Here is a 21750-nt window from a genome sequence, read left to right as displayed (position 1 = left end):
GTTTGTTTGACCATTTTTACCATGAGACTTTTGCCTAAATTATGGTAAACACATTTGCGTCCCATGGTGTTTTTACAAATATTTGTTAGCAAAGTTATAAAAAATTAGCCATGGCCACTCTTAAAATATATTATTGAGGCCTGTCATGGATGCGTCAACCCGAGGGCCAGATTAGCTCCTGATATGGACTAGGGTGGTCTGTTGCAGAAAATCTAAACAGGAAATGGTCTAATTCGCTTGCACGCGTAGGCCCCTTCATGGCGACTTGCTACGCACACTCACGTTGTAGCTGGAAATGTAAACACATTTAGCCAACGTTATGAAGGTCCATGAAATCCCCATACATGCAGGATTAATAACAAACACTATGCCCATCTCTCAGAAGAAATGCCTGAAATAATGTTCACATTCACACGCTCACCATGTGTCGGACAATTACTGTGAGTGTGAGGATGTTTATTACTATGGAGGAAACAAAACAAGATTCCAGGCACCCTATAACTATATCTCCTATTTCTTGTTTTATGATACACTTTGTTTGAAAAACAAGGCGTATCATGGTGGCATGTGCAACCATTACATTTTTAAAGTATACAGGCTCTATCCTTTAGCTTTATTGCAGCATAAAAATATAGAACCCACTCTGTAGTGCCTTCATAGCTGCTGTTGTACGTTTTCCCTGTGTATTGATCCAAACCTTTTCAGCTCAGAATTCAAGACATTTCTCACAGCATACCATATACTTATGTCGCTATAATCCTGTCCTCTAATTCAGTCTTTTGGGCTGTAGTCCATGCCTGTAGTTAAGTTGGGCTCCCGTAGTGGCACAAGCGGTCTAAGGCACTGCGTCTCAGTGTTAGAGGCGTCAGACCCTGGTTCGATTCCAGACTGTATCTCAACCAGCCGTGATTGGGAGTCCCATAGGGCGATGCACAATTGGCCCAGCGTTGTTAGCGTTTTGGCCGGGGTAGGCCGTCATTGTAAATAAGAATTTGTTCTTAATTAACTGGCTTGCCTAGTTAAATAAATGTTATTTGAACATGTCTGAAACATGAAACATGTTGTTTCATCCTAAAGATGGAATAGTTTGAATATTGAACTGCAGGATTAAAAACAATATTTTGAACTGCTCAACTATGCAATTACAATAAGAAGAAACAAAGCTTAACAACTGTTGCTGTTGTATTTAGTCTGTTTTTAAGGTTACTACCTTTGCTCTGCAAACTTGGCCTACTTTATAATGTAAAGGGGCTGGCTAATGGCTTACTGTACTCCGAGCTTCACTGGAACTATTTCATTTTAAACATCTGAAGTCACCAGAATAATACATATTTGTAAAAAACAACATACACAGGCACACCATATTAGGTGGATTACCAGACAACTGTGAAATAAGTGTGGTCAAATGTACCATTCCATTCAGTAGATGTTCTTAGCATGACTCGGAGCCATGCACAATTATGAAGACATGGTACAAGATAAAGTGCCTCACCAGACTCTACATATTTTCCCAAAAAGTTTTCTAGTAAAATTGAATATTTCCCTTTATGAGTGTGTCTGAAGTAGCTATTTTTAGTCTTGGCTGTGGTATTTTGTTTTGTGCTACACCCAAAATGTAACCTCATGAAAATATCTAACTTAAAATCTTTACACATTTCTCTATAGCTACCTGTTACACCTTGGTATGTTGATTTGAAACAAATAAAAAGTTAATGGACATTTTAGCTAGCTTGCTGTGGCTAACAATTTTGTCCTGGGAGATAAAACATTGGGTTGTTGGTTGTTAATTTACCTCGACTGAATGTTGTCCTCTTGTTGCTGGGTATTTGTAGAACTTTGACCTGGAGTCCTATCAGCTTCAGTGTCATAACCCTAACCTTTTGACCTGGAGGCATACAAAATTGGGTTTCTCTACTAGAACGATTAATCCATAGATAAATGGGAGAATCATAGTTTTAACTTTGATTAATCTCTTGTTCATTTTTCATCACTCACGTGGGTTTATATGCTTGTGAAACCAATGAGTAGATGGGGGGTTGGTCATCGTAAATAGATCCAAGTTTTATTTTAGCTTATCAGCAACGCAGGTGTTCATTGACACTGCAGTGTAATTAAATGATTGAATAATGTACCGTAAACCGCACTCAACATGGCCAGTCTGGTTTCCCTGTTCCAGCGATGCTCTGTTTGCTTCTCTGCAAGGCTGAGACATAACTACTAACAGATCTACTTTAGAACATTCTAGAACATAAGAGTCCATTTGTTAACATTAGGCTAGTAGGGATTACTGTGATGGCTCAATGAAGGGAACACATCTCAATGTCTCTCTTTTATATTTAGATAAACTTAAAGCTCACACACAAGATTGTCAAACGTTTGCCTGCCAACAGTACTTAGCACATCTGAACAGTGTGTCGGCAGTCGCTCTCTTTTGTGTTCACACAGCAAAGACCTTGGAAGTCGTCAGTCACTTGTTAAAATACTCCAAACCAGAAGGTGGCAGTTGCGTTGTTTGGCAATGCATATCCATGCGTATTGCTTATGGTCTAGAGTCTAAGCTATCTATCTGTGTTAATTTTGTTGATAACAGCCAGGTGGCCACAGCTAGATGACAACAAAGAAACAATTTAATTCACTCTCCATTATCTCATACTGCCAGTGCCAGCCCATAGCCAAATGTTTAGCCAGCTAGCTAATGTTAGGGACACCCCCTTACCCTTTTGTTTGTTTGAGGTTCATGCCCTCTGATTGGCTCAAAGTCAAGTTGTTGGGCCACAGACGAGCATTGCGATAGCTACAAACCTATCGGGTCGTCACACATCAGGTACCTCTTTTGTTCTAGCATGAGAAGGAACCGCCTCCCACTGTGATTGAGTACCTGTCGGCAGTCTTGGTGTGTCTCATGCTTAGGTTATGTCAAGCATTTGGCTGGTAAGGATCTCTGCTGATCCAACAAAGCATCTGACAAGTAGTGCGTCTAACTTCTTGTCTTCTCTGTTTTACTGTTGCGCCCTCTTCCTTTCTGTTTTACAACCAAACCGGGGACAGTTGGGGTGTATCTGCTATTTGACAAAAACCTCATCCCATTAGTGTTGTCTCACTTTAAACCGCTCCAGAGTTCAAAGGAGGTTTTTCTGGGTATTTTAGGCTTCTTCTGCAGAGAGGGGCCCTGCTAGAGGACGGCTGCTATCTCTTTCTGGGGGGTTGGAGCATATGTCAAGGGCTGTTTTGTTCCTGATTGACTGAATTCTGTGGGAAGTGACCATATTTGGCATTAAATGTAAAAAAGAGAAAAACCCCAGTACAAAATAGCTGGATGTTTTGAGCTGTATTTGCATGTATATTACTGTAGTCTATATTGTCATTTGTCTCATAATTCTGATGCAGAAGAGATTGTGTATCGATATCTAAACCACACCGAGGTGCATAAGGGTCTGAATGATAACACAATATAGTGTGTTTTTCTGGCGCAATATGCTGCTGTTGACTGTGTCTGTTTGTCACAAAGGACACGTTAGGTATGGAGGAGATGGAACACGACCATAGTCTCTATCCACGAAGCAACCGTTGTCTCGCTGCTGTGTAACGGAAAGAAAAACTAGTAACACCTGCCTGGTCCCTTTCTTGTTCTTCTCAGACTTGTGAGTGAATCTCTGTAGGAAGTGGTGGTGGGGGTGATATTCCAGAGCGTCGGCTCGTCACTCACAACCCCAAGTCCCATAAACTGAATCATTCCATGAACCAACCAATTAATTCATAGTATGTGCTCAAAGTTTAATTTAAGTTTATTCCGGTGACCACAACAGTATTGTGTATTTTTTTGTTGTTGTATTTTTTTATATCTCTCCATTTCTAATAGTCTTGGATAGGAAATTGGGAATCCCCTCCCCCTTTATCAAAACACTCCATAGAAAACACGGTGTTCAACGGTGTGACTGACGCCTTTGGTGAACGGCTGAACAAAGAAATAGGAAAGGCCGGTCATTTGATTCGCTCTGGGAACAGAAGGCAGCGTGTCTATTGTTTTTGTGTTGGCTCTCCCGTGGCCCCTGTTTGGGAACCTCAGGCACATATTTTCCCACAATGTTGTGTGCGTGTGGAATGTGTTTTGAAGTGGGCCACCCTTGTAGGTAGACCACAGCCTGATGTCTGCAGGTTGGCTCTCTGCTGTGCTGACCTTTTCCGGGCCATGGATCTCGACATTGGTGATCTAGCATGTGAACAGCATGTCCTTGCCTGGGTGTCTCCGAGGTGGGCCTTTCTCTCTGGCTTCTCTGGGTTTGAGGTGTCCTGTCTATCTATGCCCACTCCTCCATGTTCTTGCCTGGGAGTCTCCGAGGTGGGCCTTTCTCTCTGGCTTCTCTGGGTTTGAGGTGTCCTGTCTATCTATGCCCACTCCATGTTCTTGAATAAAATTGAATAGGCTACCCATGTAGGAACATGCATGGGTATTACGAAGCAAGTAAAGAATTGTGCCCCAGGATATTTTCTTTGGTCCGTTTCTCTGATTCGTAGTGGTAGGAAATGTGAGCTGTGAAAAACATTATTTGTGACGGAAAAAATATGTTGTAGCAGCCTATGGTCTCGATGTGGAAGGAGAACGGGAGGTTCAGCTGTTTTCATAAGGGAAACCTTAAATCATCACGTTCAGTTGTTGGCCCTCTTCATGGTCGATGTGATGTTGACAGCCCCACTGGAGGTAACACAAAATGGTCGCCACTCACCAAAACATGGGTAGTGGCTGTACCTAGGCTACTACATATGGTCATTTTCTGTAGCTAAACAGTCTGTCTGATCACATTCAGCCACATTTTATTTTATACAAACACATAATTTATTACACTATTATAAATAAGCAGTGATCATGCAATTACTTTGTTTACTTAGCTACAGTTTACGAACGAAAGCCTGAGCCATTGTTTTGTCTGAATAGTTGCGTTTTCCCCGAATCTGTTTTGATTCTATATAAGTAGCCTAATTGTGTGGAGTGAAGTCTATTAGATTATTACAGGCAAATGCAACAGATGAAATGTAACAAAGGCAATAGCCTAACATGCTGCCCAAACCGTCCGTTGCAAAATATATGTACACATGCATGTTTTTCAATAATTTCACAGAAACGGCTTGTTTGCGACAACGGGTGTCTGCGCAGAACTCTGTTCTATTTTAGACGCTTGACACACTGCAAGTCCCGCATCTCCCATCCACTCAATGTTTTTTTTTTAGTTGTTTTTTTTATGAGCATATACCCATGTGGATGATTGACAGATGAACGAGGTCCAGCCTTCTAGTCCAGTTGGTTGCCATGCCAACCTCCATATAAAATCCACAGAAGAAGAATGAACGGGGAGAATAACTGACTAGGTTTCCACTTTTTATCTGTGAATTAATTGTCTGTGTAGAGAACACATTATTTTGTGACTCCGTGTAAAAATTCTACAAAGGTCCTGAAAAAAAATAAAATAAATGTGACCATATGTATTTCAGGTAAAATGACAACTCCACGTTTATCTCCCAGGACACCAGCAGGCTGACTGTGCATGAATATTTCATGTGTATTTCATGCTGCTGCTACTCTGTTTATCGTATATGCATAGTCACTTTAACTATACATTCATGTATATCAATTGGGCTGACCAAACAGTGGTATGGTATAGCACATTGGCTAACCGGGCTATCTGCATTATGTCCCACCACCCCCTCTTTTACACTACTGCTACTCTCTGTTCATCATATATGCATAGTCACTTTAACCATATCTACATGTACATACTACATCAATCAGCCTGACTAACCGGTGTCTGTATGTAGCCTCTCTACTGTATGTAGCCTCTCTACTGTATATAGCCTCTCTACTGTATATAGCCTGTCATTTTTACTGTTTTATTTCTTTACTTACCTATTGTTCACCTAATACCTTTTTTGCATTATTGGTTAGAGCCTGTAAGTAAGCAATTCACTGTAAGGTCTACCTACACCTGTTGTATCCGGCGCACGTGACAAATAAACGTTGATTTGTTTAGACCTAGGGCTGTTGTGGTGACCGTATTACCACCACCAGCGGTCACAAGTCATGACCGCAGTCAAATTCCACGTGACCGTTTCCACGGTAACTTGGCTTCTTTTTCAAATCATCATCCCATACCTCATGTACTCTAGCCCATAGGCCTATAGGTTTTGTATCACAAATAGTCTTAAAATTAAACACATTTATTCTACTTTACAATCCGTGTAGAGCCTAAGTGACGCATGAGTTTCAAGCCGGGGGAAGATAATTTTCACAAAAAATGCACCTTTTTTTAAAAATAAAGCATTACTTAATTGTATTTGCAGTCACTTTTTGAGAAAGGATTTTCCCCTGCAAATTGATTACATTTTGGAACATTTTCCCTTCGAGCCGACTGCCATGTGCACATTGTTGCACGTATAATGTGAAGAAATAGCCTAATAGTTTATCAACCTTTTTAAGCTAAACGTTCTGAGCTGCTGCATCAGCCTCATTGCTTTAAAAAAATGTTTTTTTTAAAATGCAAATTATTGTCTTAATCTAAGATCTATCGCGTTCCACAACTGTCCCAGACTATGTTTGGAATATTTGTTTCTCACACAGAAGGATTGAACTTTTGTACAAGTAAACGTGGACAGTTCTTCTAACCTCTTCAGTATTATGAGACTTGGAATTTGAAAAGGGCGCGTGCAGTTGCGTCCTCAACGTGTCTTCACTTGTAGCCTACTTCGGAACCTAGATTCCCGTGAGAAGGACCCTGTCACTTGACAGGCATTGGCTAATAAGAATTGAGAGGTGCAACGGAACATGGTCATTGGCAACCGGGAGAATGGAATTATAATGATTATATTTAGCCGACGTGCATAACGGGCACTGCATTCATTTTTTTTTAAGGAGGCATTACGACCAAACAAGGGGGATGCCACTGGGAAATTCAAGGCCAGTGCCCGTTTTAAGCTGTCTTTTAAGCATTCTAGTATAGTTAACACACACACGGACGCAGCGGTCTAAGGGAATGCATTTCAGTGCAAGAGGTGTCACTACAGTCCCTGGTTTGAATCCAGGCTGTATCACATCCGGCTGAGATCGGGAGTCCCATAGGGCGGTGCACAATTGGTCCAGGTTTGGCTGGGGTAGGCTGTCATTGTAAATAAGAATTTGTTCTTAACTGACTTTCCTAGTTAAATAAAGGTTACACACACACACACTGACAAATAAGTTATTTTGTTGGTATTTACGTATGTCCCCATTACCAGAAAAACATAATCAAAACCTGTTTCTTTAATTTACTTGCTGTTTCATTGTTCAGTTGTTTCATTCTCAACCAGGATTCTGGTTTCTATGGAACGCCCTCTGGGGTCTTTGCTATGGAACGCCCTCTGGGGTCTTTGCTATGGAACGCCCTCTGGGGTCTCTGCTATGGAACGCCCTCTGGGGTCTTTGCTATGGAACGCCCTCTGGGGTCTTTGCTATGGAACGCCCTCTGGGGTCTTTGCTATGGAACGCCCTCTGGGGTCTTTGCTATGGAACGCCCTCTGGGGTCTCTGCTATGGAACGCCCTCTGGGGTCTCTGCTATGGAACGCCCTCTGGGGTCTCTGCTATGGAACGCCCTCTGGGGTCTCTGCTATGGAACGCCCTCTGGGGTCTCTGCTATGGAACGCCCTCTGGGGTCTCTGCTATGGAACGCCCTCTGGGGTCTCTGCTATGGAACGCCCTCTGGGGTCTCTGCTATGGAACGCCCTCTGGGGTCTCTGCTATGGAACGCCCTCTGGGGTCTCTGCTATGGAACGCCCTCTGGGGTCTCTGCTATGGAACGCCCTCTGGGGTCTCTGCTATGGAACGCCCTCTGGGGTCTCTGCTATGGAACGCCCTCTGGGGTCTCTGCTATGGAACGCCCTCTGGACCAAGCTAAAGCTAACTACTCCAGAAGTTGCAGTTGAACAACCAGTTAGCAAAAGCCAACATCACCCACAACAGAGAACGGTTGATTGTCAAGGGCAAGGAATTCCATTATCTTGGCTTTAATGGATTTTGCCTTTTTTGAGTTGTCTCGCGGAAATGTTGTTACTCTTTTTCAAATGACTGCTGGACTTGTTGACTGCTCTATCCACACAGCAGACATTGTGGGCTAGGTTAGGAATGCTGTGTTGCACGTGTGGGCGCAACATTTTTTTCTGTGGCGTTAATACGTTATGCACCTACGTTATGTAGGTAAGCACGTCAGCTTTCACATCGGTTTTGCACATCGGTGTTACTCTAGACATCGGCCGATGAAAGGAATAACAAATCCAGTTGATTGTGTCGTCCGTTTCAGGAAGGTACCTGTGTAATTGCGCACCCAGCTCACTCAGGTGCTTCGCTATATCACATTTGACATTGTAAGCTTGTTCATTTGCACACAATGATGGAAAGACCTGTGTGTTGTCCTTGTTAATGCAGACAGAAAAGACTGCTTTCTTAATCATAGCCTCAATTTTGTCCCGCACGTTGAATATAATTCTGGAGAGTCCCTGTAATCCTAGATTCAGATCATTCAGGCCAGAAAAGTCATCACCCAGATAGGCCAGCCGTGTGGGAAACTCGTCATCATGGGGCGGCAGCGGTTAGAGCGTTGGACTAGTAACCGGAAGGTTGCGAGTTCAAACCCCCGAGCTGACAAGGTACAAATCTGTCGTTCTGCCCCTGAACAGGCAGTTAACCCACTGTTCCCAGGCCGTCATTGAAAATAAGAATGTGTTCTTAACTGACTTGCCTGGTTAAATAAAGGTAAAATTAATAAAATCATGCAAGCAGTCAGACAAGTGAATTATATAATTGCATAATGCAGAAAATACACGAGAGTTCAGGGGCCTTGCTTTAACCAAGTTAACCATTTTCACTGTGGTCTCCAAAACGTCTTTCAAGCTGTCTTGGCAGCAAGAGCCTTCTCGGGAGCAACTGCTTGCAAGCGTGTTACCCCTCTACTTTGTCTCCCTGTCATGGCTTTTGCGCCATCAGTACAGATACCAACACATCTTGACCACCAAAGTCCATTTGATGTCACAAAGCTGTCCAATACATTAAAAATATCCTCTCCTGTTGTCCTGTTTTCCAGTGGTTTGCAAAAGAGGATGTCTTCCTTAATTGACCCCCCCCATAAACGTAACGGACATATACCAGGAGCTGTGCCAGGCCCGCCACGTCTGTTGGCTCATCCAGCTGTAACACATATCATTCACTGGCTTGTATGCGAAGCAGTAATTTTTTCAAAACATTCCCTGCCATCTCACTGATGAGTCGTGAAACAGTGTTGTTTGATGAAGACATTGTCTGTATAGTTTTTTTTGGACCTTTCCCCCAGCATTGTCTCAGCCCATATCCACAGCAGCAGGAAGAATGAAGTCCTCCACTATAGTATGGTGCTTGCCTGTCCTAGCCACTCTGTAGCTCACCATATAAGACTCTTCTAGCCCCTTCTTATTAACGGTATCTGTTGCTTTTATACAGGTCTTACTACTGGAAAGTCATCTTTATTCTCGCTCAACAAACTCCCTTGGCTTATTTATCAAATTGTCATGTTTCTAAATGTCTGCGCAAGAGTGAACGCTTCCCGCGAGAGAGTAATGTGATTGGATGTTAATAATTTGACAAGGCTCCCTGTATTTGTTATTGTGTTGTTATTACGCTCAACACTAGATGGCTTAATTTTTTATTTTTGGCAGTGAAACGAGGCTACTCAGGAGAGGAAAAAAAAAAACTTCCCCAAAATGTATAGCCCCGTTGGAAAATATAAATGTACTGTTTGAAAAAGTGAACTTAAAAAAAATATATATATATATATATATATATATATATCATTCAGGCCAGATATATATATATATATATATATATATATATATATATATATATATATATATATATTTATTTTTTAAATAAAATATATATTTTTAATGTGAATCACATTTTTGTTTGGCGTACTCCCGGCTGCATTGCCCCAGTTTGGGAATACCTGGTGTAGGCTATATTAAATGGATTTATTGTGAAGATGTAGGCTATATTAAATGGATTTATTGTGAAGGTGTAGGCTATATTAAATGGATTTATTGTGAAGGTGTAGGCTATATTAAATGGATTTATTGTGAAGGTGTAGGCTATATTAAATGGATTTATTGTGAAGGTGTAGGCTATATTAAATGGATTTATTGTGAAGGTGTAGGCTATATTAAATGGATTTATTGTGAAGGTGTAGGCTATATTAAATAGATTTTTAGACTGTTTAAATTGTTGATGTTCCGGAGGTCTGCGTCAGTGGCTTGTAGGCTATGCGTGGAAGCCAGGAGATGCTAAATGTGTTTGGTAATTAACGGTCAATTACCGTGAGACCGGCAGTTGATAATCTTGATAATCACCGGCTGACACAATGTAAGGACCACCACAGCCCTATTTCGACGTGTCCGCAAATGAATATAGTTGGTTCTCAGTTGGTATTTTAACCTGCGTGTCATGAACGAGTCTGGGTGGGGGGTGCACACAATGGCACGTTCGGAGCCACTTGGCCATCATGTAATAATCGCAAGGGTTGTGAAGTTAAGGACTTCCTTGTCCTTCGACTGTGTTTTTGGGGAAATAGGCAATATGTAAAGTAAATGAACTGTTCAGTCCTCTTCCTAAATCTTTCTCGTTTTGGGTCTCTAATTCTTGATTTCTCTCTAATTACCCATTTCAACTCCTCCCATCTCGTAGTCAAAATGTATGATTTTTGTTTGTGTGTGTTTTAAAAGCGAGACCTTCCTCTCGCGCTCCGTGTCCACTTAATGATCAGCGCTGAGAAGGAAAAAAACACACAAGCTTCCCTTTTGAGTCCTGCTATACATCACTGACAGCAACCGTTTGGTTGTGAGGAGAAAAACCAAAACATCCCTATGTTGTCTTTTCAGTGGGAGTGTCGGCCTAGTTTCCCAACCTCTCTCCTAATATTGTAGGGCTCCCTTGGTCTCAATGAGACTTTCAGCTAAAATAAAGTTTTTTAGTAAAATAAAAATGTATGTAATTATTTTCTTAGGTTTGTTGTGAATAATGGAATAATGTTGTCATGGAAATATGATGTCTGACTTGGTGGTGTCATTGATGCCTTCCTTCACAAGTCTGGGGATTCCTAGATAGATAAACACACTTTCCTAAGGCCATAATGACTGCGTTGAACTGCGGTTGGAAAAGGGAATCCCACACACAGCCCCGTTACGCCATCCTAGAACAATCTGAGATGTGCCTGTTGTTTTTTCTATATGCCCTGTTTTTAACTGTCAATGACTTCACACTATAAAATCCAAGTTAAGCCAAGCTTGTCATGCCGAGCCGGGTTGGTAGCCCTTTTGGCAGACAAGGCTGAGGGCAAAACAAGGCTGGGGGGGGGCATGGTAGCTGGGGGGGGGGGGGTGGCCTTGTAACTGTACCTGATGGGTTAAATATATTTTGAGGTCTGTCATATGACTGAAAAGTGGGCCTTTGACTCACGGCGGCCCTGCTCTGTTGTTAACCACGGGGGCCCTGCTCTGTTGTTAACCACGGGGGCCCTGCTCTGTTGTTAACCACGGGGGCCCTGCCTCTGTTAACCACGGCGGCCCTGCCTCTGTTAACCACGGCGGCCCTGCCTCTGTTGTTAACCACGGGGGCCCTGCCTCTGTTGTTAACCACGGGGGCCCTGCCTCTGTTGTTAACCACGGGGGCCCTGCCTCTGTTGTTAACCACGGGGGCCCTGCCTCTGTTGTTAACCACGGGGGCCCTGCCTCTGTTGTTAACCACGGGGGCCCTGCCTCTGTTGTTAACCACGGGGGCCCTGCCTCTGTTGTTAACCACGGGGGCCCTGCCTCTGTTGTTAACCACGGGGGCCCTGCCTCTGTTGTTAACCACGGGGGCCCTGCCTCTGTTGTTAACCACGGGGGCCCTGCCTCTGTTGTTAACCACGGGGGCCCTGCCTCTGTTGTTAACCACGGCGGCCCTGCCTCTGTTGTTAACCACGGCTGATGGGAGAGGAGGAAGGGTTGATCATGGCAGTGAAAATTATAAATGAACATGAATTATTAATACAATTAGGACAATTGTAGAAGTCAATGGGCAGTGCAGTATTGATATGTTGCCTGAGTTGTGAAGATAATGCTTGATTAGGGCATTGAATGAATTCCTTTATTTTAAAAAAACAACAAAGGCTCATCTTAAAAGTCAGAACTCATGTTTGAGATCCAATAAGTCAATATAAAATAAAATGTCTTAAATAATTCACGACATTTGAAACAGTATTTTTGTGCTACTTTCTGTGTTATCGTATTTTGTTTGTATGTAGGGTCTTATAAAAAAAGTGTTTTTTTTCACCATTTTTTTTCTTCCAGGGTTTTGATTTCAATCTCTTAAAAAAAAAATTGAACCAAAAATGTTGTTTTTCCCCCAAGTCCACAACAATGCTTCAACCACATCAGGAGTAAAATAGATGCCATTTGAGATTTTTGGGTGTAGTTACCCTTTTTTTATTGTGACTGTACAGCAGTTAAAGACAATCGTTTGCTAAACGAATGGCCACTGGATTGATGCAAATAATCATGATATTGTTCTGCCAGGTACAGTGCCTTGCGAAAATATTCGCCCCCCTTGAACTTTGCGACCTTTTGCCACATTTCAAGGCTTCAAACATAAATATATAAAACTGTATTTTTTTTGTGAAGAATCAACAAGTGGGACACAATCATGAAGTGGAACGACATTTATTGGATATTTCAATCTTTTTTAACAAATCAAAAACTGAAAAATTGGGCGTGCAAAATTATTCAGCCCCTTTTACTTTCAGTGCAGCAAACTCTCTCCAGAAGTTCAGTGAGGATCTCTGAATGATCCAATGTTGACCTAAATGACTAATGATGATAAATACAATCCACCTGTGTGTAATCAAGTCTCCGTATAAATGCACCTGCACTGTGATAGTCTCAGAGGTCCGTTAAAAGCGCAGAGAGCATCATGAAGAACAAGGAACACACCAGGCAGGTCCGAGATACTGTTGTGAAGAAGTTTAAAGCCGGATTTGGATACAAAAAGATTTCCCAAGCTTTAAACATCCCAAGGAGCACTGTGCACGCGATAATATTGAAATGGAAGGAGTATCAGACCACTGCAAATCTACCAAGACCTAGCCGTCCCTCTAAACTTTCAGCTCATACAAGGAGAAGACTGATCAGAGATGCAGCCAAGAGGCCCATGATCACTCTGGATGAACTGCAGAGATCTACAGCTGAGGTGGGAGACTCTGTCCATAGGACAACAATCAGTCGTATATTGCACAAATCTGGCCTTTATGGAAGAGTGGCAAGAAGAAAGACATTTCTTAAAGATATCCATAAAAAGTGTTGTTTAAAGTTTGCCACAAGCCACCTGGGAGACACACCAAACATGTGGAAGAAGGTGCTCTGGTCAGATGAAACCAAAATTGAACTTTTTGGCAACAATGCAAAACATTGTTTGGCGTAAAAGCAACACTCTGAACACACCATACCCATATCTTTTGCACACCAATATCTCTACCTGTACATGACCATCTGATCATTTATCACTCCAGTGTTAATCTGCAAAATTGTAATTATTCGCCTACCTCATGCCTTTTGCACACAATATATATAGACTCTCTTTTTTTTCTACTGTGTTATTGACTTGTTTATTGTTTACTCCATGTGTAACTCTGTGTTGTCTGTTCACACTGCTATGCTTTATCTTGGCCAGGTCGCAGTTGCAAATGAGAACTTGTTCTCAACTAGCCTACCTGGTTAAATAAAGGTGAAATAAAAAAATAAATTAGATAAACCCACTGCTCTTGGTCTCTCCCGTACACCCTTCTCAACCCGTTTCCCTCTCCTCTCTTGTCGGTTTCCTGCTACAGGGATGTATATGCCTCAGCGCCGGATCACCCAGACCCTCAAGTGCTTGGTCATAAAAGCTGTATGATTCTATTGTCATTAAACCTTTCAACGGAGTTAAGAGGGGAATGGCAATTTTGTTTTATTTTGTGGCTGAATAAATGTTTATTTATATTAAAAAAAATGCTATACCTCCCTTTTTGTTTCTCCTTTTAGTAAATATGGTTAGGATGTCTTTTGAAAAATGATGTGACCGGAAGAGCGTAGGTCAGAATAAATAGCTTCATTACGCTTTGATTAATTGATTCGATTTGAAATGCGATGGGTCAGAAATCAACCAATCAAACTGAAATGCTAAGTGTCGTTAAAAAATAAATAAATAAATGTTTTCCCACATTTAATCTGAGGAAGAATGTATTTTTAGAGAGAAAATATATATATATTTTTAAAGTTTTGGTTTTTACTTGTTTTTTTTTGTTGGTTTGAAGTAAAACTGTTTCTTTACCCTGTTAACTGTTCAGAGTTTGAGTTAAGGGTGTTTTTAAGACTTGTCTCTTTTGTCAGTGACCTTGTCTGCTTGTCTTGCTGCACGCTTCATTGATCTTCGTCTTGGTCAGGTTGTTATTGTGAAATACAATGTGTTCTCAAGGACTTACCTGGTTAAATAGAGACAAATACACGGAGAGGTCTTAAAGGGGCAACCAGCAGTTGCTACATCCATGGACGGATAAATTATATGTAACCCTTGATTCTTGAAGAATACAACTGGTAAATGCCAGAATACAACTGGTAAATGCCAGAATACAACTGGTAAATGCCAGAATACAACTGGTAAATGCCAGAATACAACTGGTAAATGCCAGAATACAACTGGTAAATGCCAGAATACAACTGGTAAATGCCAGAATACAACTGGTAAATGCCAGAATACAACTGGTAAATGCCAGAATACAACTGGTAAATGCCAGAATACAACTGGTAAATGCCAGACTACAACTGGTAAATGCCTCATGAGTTTAGTTCAACTGTCGCACCCCATTGGAACCCAAAATTTCAAAAGCTTGTTCAACATTTGTAAACAAACACTATATTGCCCCAAAACATGATTCAAACTAAGTTTTGATGTCAATCCTTACACCCCTAGCTCTATGAATTTGAGAGTGGTGACATTATTCCAGCCCCATCCCTCAGCTTTTCATTTTTACCGGGGGGGGTAGGTAAAGGTAACACTTAAACAACACATTGTAATGCCAATTCAATCACACTTCTGTGAAATCAAACTGTCCACTTTTGACTGCTGCCGGTGCTTTCACTCTAGTGGTAGCATGAGACGGAGTCTACAACCCACACAAGTGGCTCAGGTAGTGCAGCTCATCCAGGATGGCACATCAATGCGAGCTGTGGCAAGAAGGTTTGCTGTGTCTCTCAGGGTAGTGTCCAGAGCATGGCGCTACCAGGAGACAGGCCAGTACATCAGATGTGGAGGAGGCCGTAGGAGGGCAACAACCCAGCAGCAGGACCGCTACCTCCGCCTTTGTCCAAGGAGGAGCAGGAGGAGCACTGCCAGAGCCCTGCAAAATGACCTCCAGCAGGCCACAAATGTGCACGTGTCTGCTAAAACGGTCAGACTCCATGAGCGTGGTATGAGGGCCTGACGTCCACAGGTGGGGGTTGTGCTTACAGCCCAACACCGTGCAGGACGTTTGCCAATCTTGGTGTTCTCTGGCAAATGCCAAATTCGCCACTGGCGCCCTGTGCTCTTCACAGATGAAAGCAGGTTCACACTGAGCACGTGACAGACGTGACCGAGTCTGGAGACGCCGTGGAGAACGTTCTGCTGCCTGCAACATTCTCCAGCATGACCGGTTTGGCATTGGGTCAGTCATGGTGTGGGGTGGCATTTCTTTGGGGGGCCGCACAGCCCTCCATGTGTTCGCCAGAGGTAGCCTGACTGCCATTTTAGGTACCGTGATGAGATCCTCAGACCCCTTGTGAGACCATATGCTGGTTCGGTTGGCCCTGGGTTCCTCCTAATGCAAGACAATGCTAGACCTCATGTGGCTGGAGTGTGTCAGCAGTTCCTGCAAGAGGAAGGCATTGATGCTATGGACTAGCCCGCCCGTTCCCCAGACTTGAATCCAATTGAGCACATCTGGGACATTATGTCTCGCTCCATCCACCAACACCACGTTGCACCACAGACTGTCCAGGAGTTGGCGGATGCTTTAGTCCAGGTCTGGGAGGAGATCCCTCAGGAGACCATCCGCCACCACATCAGTAGCATGCCCAGGCGTTGTAGGGAGGTCATACAGGCACGTGGAGGACACACACACTACTGAGCCTCATTTGGACTTGTTTTAAGGACATTACATCAAAGTTGGATCAGCCTGTAGTGTGGTTTTCCACTTTAATTTTGAGTGAGACTCCAAATCCAGACCTCCATGGGTTGATACATTTGATTTCCATTTCCATCATTTTTGTGTGATTTTGTTGTCAGCACATTCAACTATGTACAGAAAAAAGTATTTAAGAATATTTAATTCATTCAGATCTGGGATGTGTTATTTTAGTGTTCCCTTTATTTTTTGAGCAGTGTGTGTATGTATGTGTGTGTGTGTATATATATATATATATATATATATATATATATATAATTTTTTTAAACTACCTGGACCTGGTTTATAAAACGGCATTGAGACAAGCTTTCGCCAAATGGATGTACTCTGTATTTATTGCTCTGCTGGCTGACTGACTGACTGACTGACTGGCTAGCTCAACTCTACTGTATGGGGGATTGTCCCCTGGTGCAACTCATTATTAGGAAGGTGTTGTTAATATTTGGTATTGTCCGTGTGTAATCCTCCCTCCCTCTTTTCTTCTACCCTCTCCCCTTTCTCTCCATTTAGCTCTCCCTCCCTCTTTTTATGGGGGGTGAGAGGGTTCACTCTCATCCAGTGATTTGTTTTTCTCACACTGCAGATGCGCACACACACACACACCAAGTTTTCCGTTATGAAAATGTGCCACCGGACAGGGAATGTTTTTAATTTATTGAACTTTTTAAAAAAATGGATTAAAAAAAAGATATATGTACCAGTCACCCATAATGCATTGGGTGCATAACCCATTAGGGTATCCACCCACGCAGCCAGCACCATCAGTAACCGAGGTATATTGGCCAAATGAGCCACATTTACATGTCCTTTAACAGCCTGTTTGGACTTCCTTGTGCTTCGATGTGCAGCACAACTTTCTAACCTATTGTTGTTGTTTCTTTAAACCTTTCTTTAAACTATTGTCTACTTCACGGTTCTGCTGTGAGTTTTGAGCAGTAACTGCGTCAGGGTATTGAAGCTTAGCGGTCCGCTGTACAATATTAATTATACAGAATATAAACAAATATCAATGAAGACGAGCTGAGGCCCCAGAGAGAGAACGAGATGCTGGTGGAAAAGCTACAATAGAGAGAGAGAGAGAGACACGTGTACAGAAGGAGGCTAATTTGTACATTTCAGATCAGAATATTTTTTTGGTGATGTAAAGATAAGCATTTATATTGTTTGATTTATAGGAGTAGCTGGTAGGCGTGAAACATTCTTTCTCAAGTTCAATAATCCAGGCCGCATCACATCCGGACGTGATTGGGAGTCCCGTAGGGTGGTGCACAATTGGCCCAGCGTCGTCCGGGTTTGGCCCGGGGTAGGCTGTCATTGTAGATAAGAATTTGTTCTTATTAACTGACTTGCCTAGTTAAAATGAATATAAACTGTCATAGTCAGTTGGTGCACCGGTGTGCACTGCCTTGACCATCATAGGTTCTGCAGCATAACAGGTTAATAGCACCAGTTTCAACGTCAACAGTGAAGAGACGACTCCGGGATGCTGGCCTTCTAGGAAGAGTTGCAGAGAAAAAGCCATATCTCAGTCTGGCCAATAAAAATAAAAGATGGTTGGGCAAAAAAACACAGGCACTGGACAGAGGAACTCTGCCTAGAAGGCCAACATCCCAGAGTCACCTCTTCACTGTTGACGTTGAGACTGGACAGAGGAACTCTGCCTAGAAGGCCAACATCCCGGAGTCGCCTCTTCACTGTTGACGTTGAGACTGGTGTTTTGCGGGTACTATTTAATGAAGTTGCCAGTAGAGGACTTGTGAGGTGTCTATTTCTCAAACTAGACACTCTAATGTGCTTGTTCTGTTGCTCAGTTGTGCCCCGGGGCCTCCCACTCCTCTTTCTATTCCGGTTAGAGCCAGTTTGTGCTGTTCTGTGAAGGGAGTAGTATGCAGCGTTGTACGAGATCTTCAGTTTCTTGGCAATTTATCGCACGGAATAGCCTTCATTTCTCAGAACAAGAATAGACTGACGAGTTTCAGAAGTTCTTTGTTTTTGTTTTGTTCTTTGTTTTTGGCCGTTTTGAGCCTGTAATCGAACCCACAAATGCTGACGCTCCAGATACTCAACTTGTCTAAAGAAGGCCAGTTTTATTGCTTCTTTAATCAGAACAACAGTTTTCAGCTGTGCTAACATAATTGCAAAAGGGTTTTCTAATGATCAATTAGCCTTTTAAAATTATAAACTTGGATTAGCTAACACAACGTGCCATTGGAACACAGGAGTGATGGTTGGTGATAATGGGCCTCTGTACACCTATGTAGATATTCCATTAAAAAATCAGCCGTTTCCAGCTACAATAGTAATTTACAACATTAACCATGTCTACATTGTATTTCTAATCAATTTGATGTTATTTTAATGGACAAAAAATGTGCTTTTCTTTAAAAAAAACAAGGACATTTCTAAGTGACCCCAATCTTTTGAACGTGTGTGTGTGTGTGTGTGTGTCATATTCACAGTGCTTTTATTAAAAATAGACTACTTAGATGGTATTGAAGAAATAAGCTGTTTTAATCTTTGATAAAAAAAAAATATTTAAATGTGCAACCTTATCCAGTGACTGTCAAACATTTTGGGTAGACAATTATGCTGTTATTTTATGATTTATATTTTACTGTGGAAAATAGGGCTGCAGAATGTTAATATATAAACAAAATATTCAATGGACATCTTTGTGTTATAATATCATAGCCTCATTTATTTGGGGCTTATTCACCACCCGAGGAAGTTGAAACTCACATTAGCTCGATCTCTACCTTTACTACCTACTGCTAATAGCCATGTGCTATTTTAACAGGATATTCAATGTCCCCCCCCCCCCAAAAAAACTTTGCAGTTATGGCCTATTGCGAAATGAGACCTATGCACATTACGTGTTCTCTTTTTATTTTTTTTTAAAGCCATTTCAAATATCTTGTTTGTAAAATAGTTGCTTTTGAGTTAAGGTTGAGAAAGAAAAGGTAAACCGTTGAACAGTGAACATCTGTCTCTGACAACAGGATAGCAGTGTTTTTCCCCGCGGTTTTAAATTGTTATACGATCTCCATTGTTTTTTTGTTTTTTTTACCCCCCCTAGGAAAGGAGAGGGGCTTGCTAGACACAGCAGCAGGCCCCAGAGAAACCGGTACAGGCAGACCTTTTCATTACAGGAATCACAAGGATAATGTACTTAATGATTTGACCAAATGGTTTGACCAAATGGTTTTTAGCTTCCTAAAAAGTAATGGGATGTTTTGAGTGAGGTGCAACACGCACCAATGCGACCAATAATTTATATATTTTTTAAAACTCTCACAGCCAAGTCAAAGGGTTGCAAAATGCAACTAAATTGAGCCCTGCCAGTGTAGTCTTTTCACTGTAGGCATACTCAAACGAAAGTTAAACTTCAATGCTTAACGGAAACCCTGATACGCACACAGTCTGCTCACATCTGCTAATCCCAGTCTGTATGTGGTGGGAAAGCCGGCTCTTTCATCGAGTTTAAAGGTGGGAACACCATTGTTGTGCCACCTTTTCCCCCTCTCTTTTGTTTAGTCTCTCCAGCTGTCGTGATGCTTTAGTATGTACATTTGCACGTAATGAGGGAACGGACACTTACACACTGTGTGTGTTAAATGGTTGTCTACAGACTGATTGGGCTGGGTGGGCAGCTACACTTTATTTGTCTTAAAATTAATGGGCTGAGATTTGTTTCTATGGTGATCCTGCTGCATCTCTCTGGTTTCTATGGTAATCTTGCTGCCCTATGGTAATCCTGTTGCCTCTTGGTTTCTATGGTAATCCTGCTGCTTCTCTCTGTTGGTTTCTATGGTAATCCTGCTGCCTCTTCTCTCTGTTGGTTTCTATGGTAATCCTGCTGCCTCTCCTCTCTCTGTTGGTTTCTATGGTAATTCTGCTCCCTCTCTCTGTTGGCCATTTCCCCCTCTCCATGCTCTCCAGGGCCTAAAATCAACACCTGCCACCTGCGGGTAGATTTTGGCATTGGCTGCAGTATCTCTTTAAATATTTTTTTAATTGAACCTTTATTTAACTAGGCAAGTCATTTAAGAACAAATTCTTATTTACAATGACGGCCTACCAAAAGGCCTCCTGCGGGGACAGAGGCTTGGGATTTAAAACAAAAAAACAAATAACAATATAAATATATGACAAAACACACATCACAACAAGAGAGACAACACTACGTAAAGAGACCTAAGACTACATACAACATGACAGCATCACAACATGGTAGCAGCACAAAACATAGTACAAACATTATTGGGCACAGACAACAGCACAAAGGGCAAGAAGGTAGAGACAACAATACATCACACAAAGCAGCCACAACTGTCAGTAAGAGTGTCCATGATTGAGTCTTTGAATAAAGAGATTGAGATAAAAATGTTCAGTTTGAGTGTTTGTTGCAGCTCGCACCAGTCGCTAACTGTAGCAAACTGAAAAGACGAGCGACTCAGGGATGAGTGTGCTTTGGGGACCTTAAACAGGATGTGACTGGCAGAACGGGTGTTGTAAGTGGAGGATGAGGGCTGCAGTAGATATCTCAGATAGGGGGAGTGAGGCCTAAGAGGGTTTTATAAATAAGCATCAACCAGTGGGTCTTGTGACGGGTATACAGAGATGACCAGTTTACAGAGGAGTATAGAGTGCAGTGATGTGTCCTATAAGGAGCTTTGGTGGCAAATCTGGTGGCCGAATGGTAAAGAACATCTAGCCGCTCGAGAGCACCCTTACCTGCCGATCTATAGATTATCTCTCTGTAATCTAGCATGGGTAGGATGGTCATCTGAATAAGGGTTAGTTTGGCAGCTGGGGTGAAATAGGAGTGATTACAATAGAGGAAAGTCTCGATTTAACTTTAGCCTGCAGCTTTGGTATGTGCTGAGAGAAGGACAGTGCACTGTCTAGGCATACTCCCAAGTACTTGTGTGAGGTAACTACCTCAAGCTCTAAACCCTCAGAGGTAGTAATCACACCTGTGGGGAGAGGGGCATTCTTCTTACCAAACCACATGACCTTTGTTTTGGAGGTGTTTAGTTAAGGGTAGAGAAAGCTTGTTGGACACTAAGAAAGCTTTGTTGTAGAGCATTTAACTCAAAATACGGGGAGGGGCCAGCTGAGTATAAGACTGTATCATCTGCATATAAATGGTTGAGATTTAGGATTGAGCCTTGTGGTACTCCCTTGTTAACAGGCAGTGGCTGAGACAGCAGATTTTTTATTTTGTGCCGTTTTGTTTCATAGCTGATAAATGAATCGCACAAAGTTAAAGAAAAACAAAAAATCAAATTTAGCCTATTCCACCTTGCGCTGCTACACTGCCTGGCTGGGGGCTGTGCGCATGCGAAGAGCTACGTACAGGCATGACGTTGGTCTAGTTAACTAGAAATTGAACTCTGAAGTGATGTCCAAGATTTTCTTTGCAATTTACATTTGTTTTGTTTACATGATAGGAAGTTTTTTTCTATGTTT

The 21750-nt window shown here is 42.2% G+C and overlaps 1 protein-coding gene across 1 annotated transcript in view; it reads left to right on the top strand.

The window, feature by feature from the left end:
- The window catches only part of LOC118377302 (insulin receptor-like), a 54708-nt gene that overhangs the window by 1347 nt on the left and 31611 nt on the right, over nt 1-21750 (top strand). The window lies entirely within an intron of this gene.

Source organism: Oncorhynchus keta, chromosome 1 (assembly GCF_023373465.1).
Source record: "Oncorhynchus keta strain PuntledgeMale-10-30-2019 chromosome 1, Oket_V2, whole genome shotgun sequence".
Lineage (NCBI taxonomy): Eukaryota > Metazoa > Chordata > Actinopteri > Salmoniformes > Salmonidae > Oncorhynchus > Oncorhynchus keta.
The sequence above is the reverse complement of the archived record's forward strand: the minus strand, read 5'-3'. Positions and strand labels throughout refer to the sequence as shown.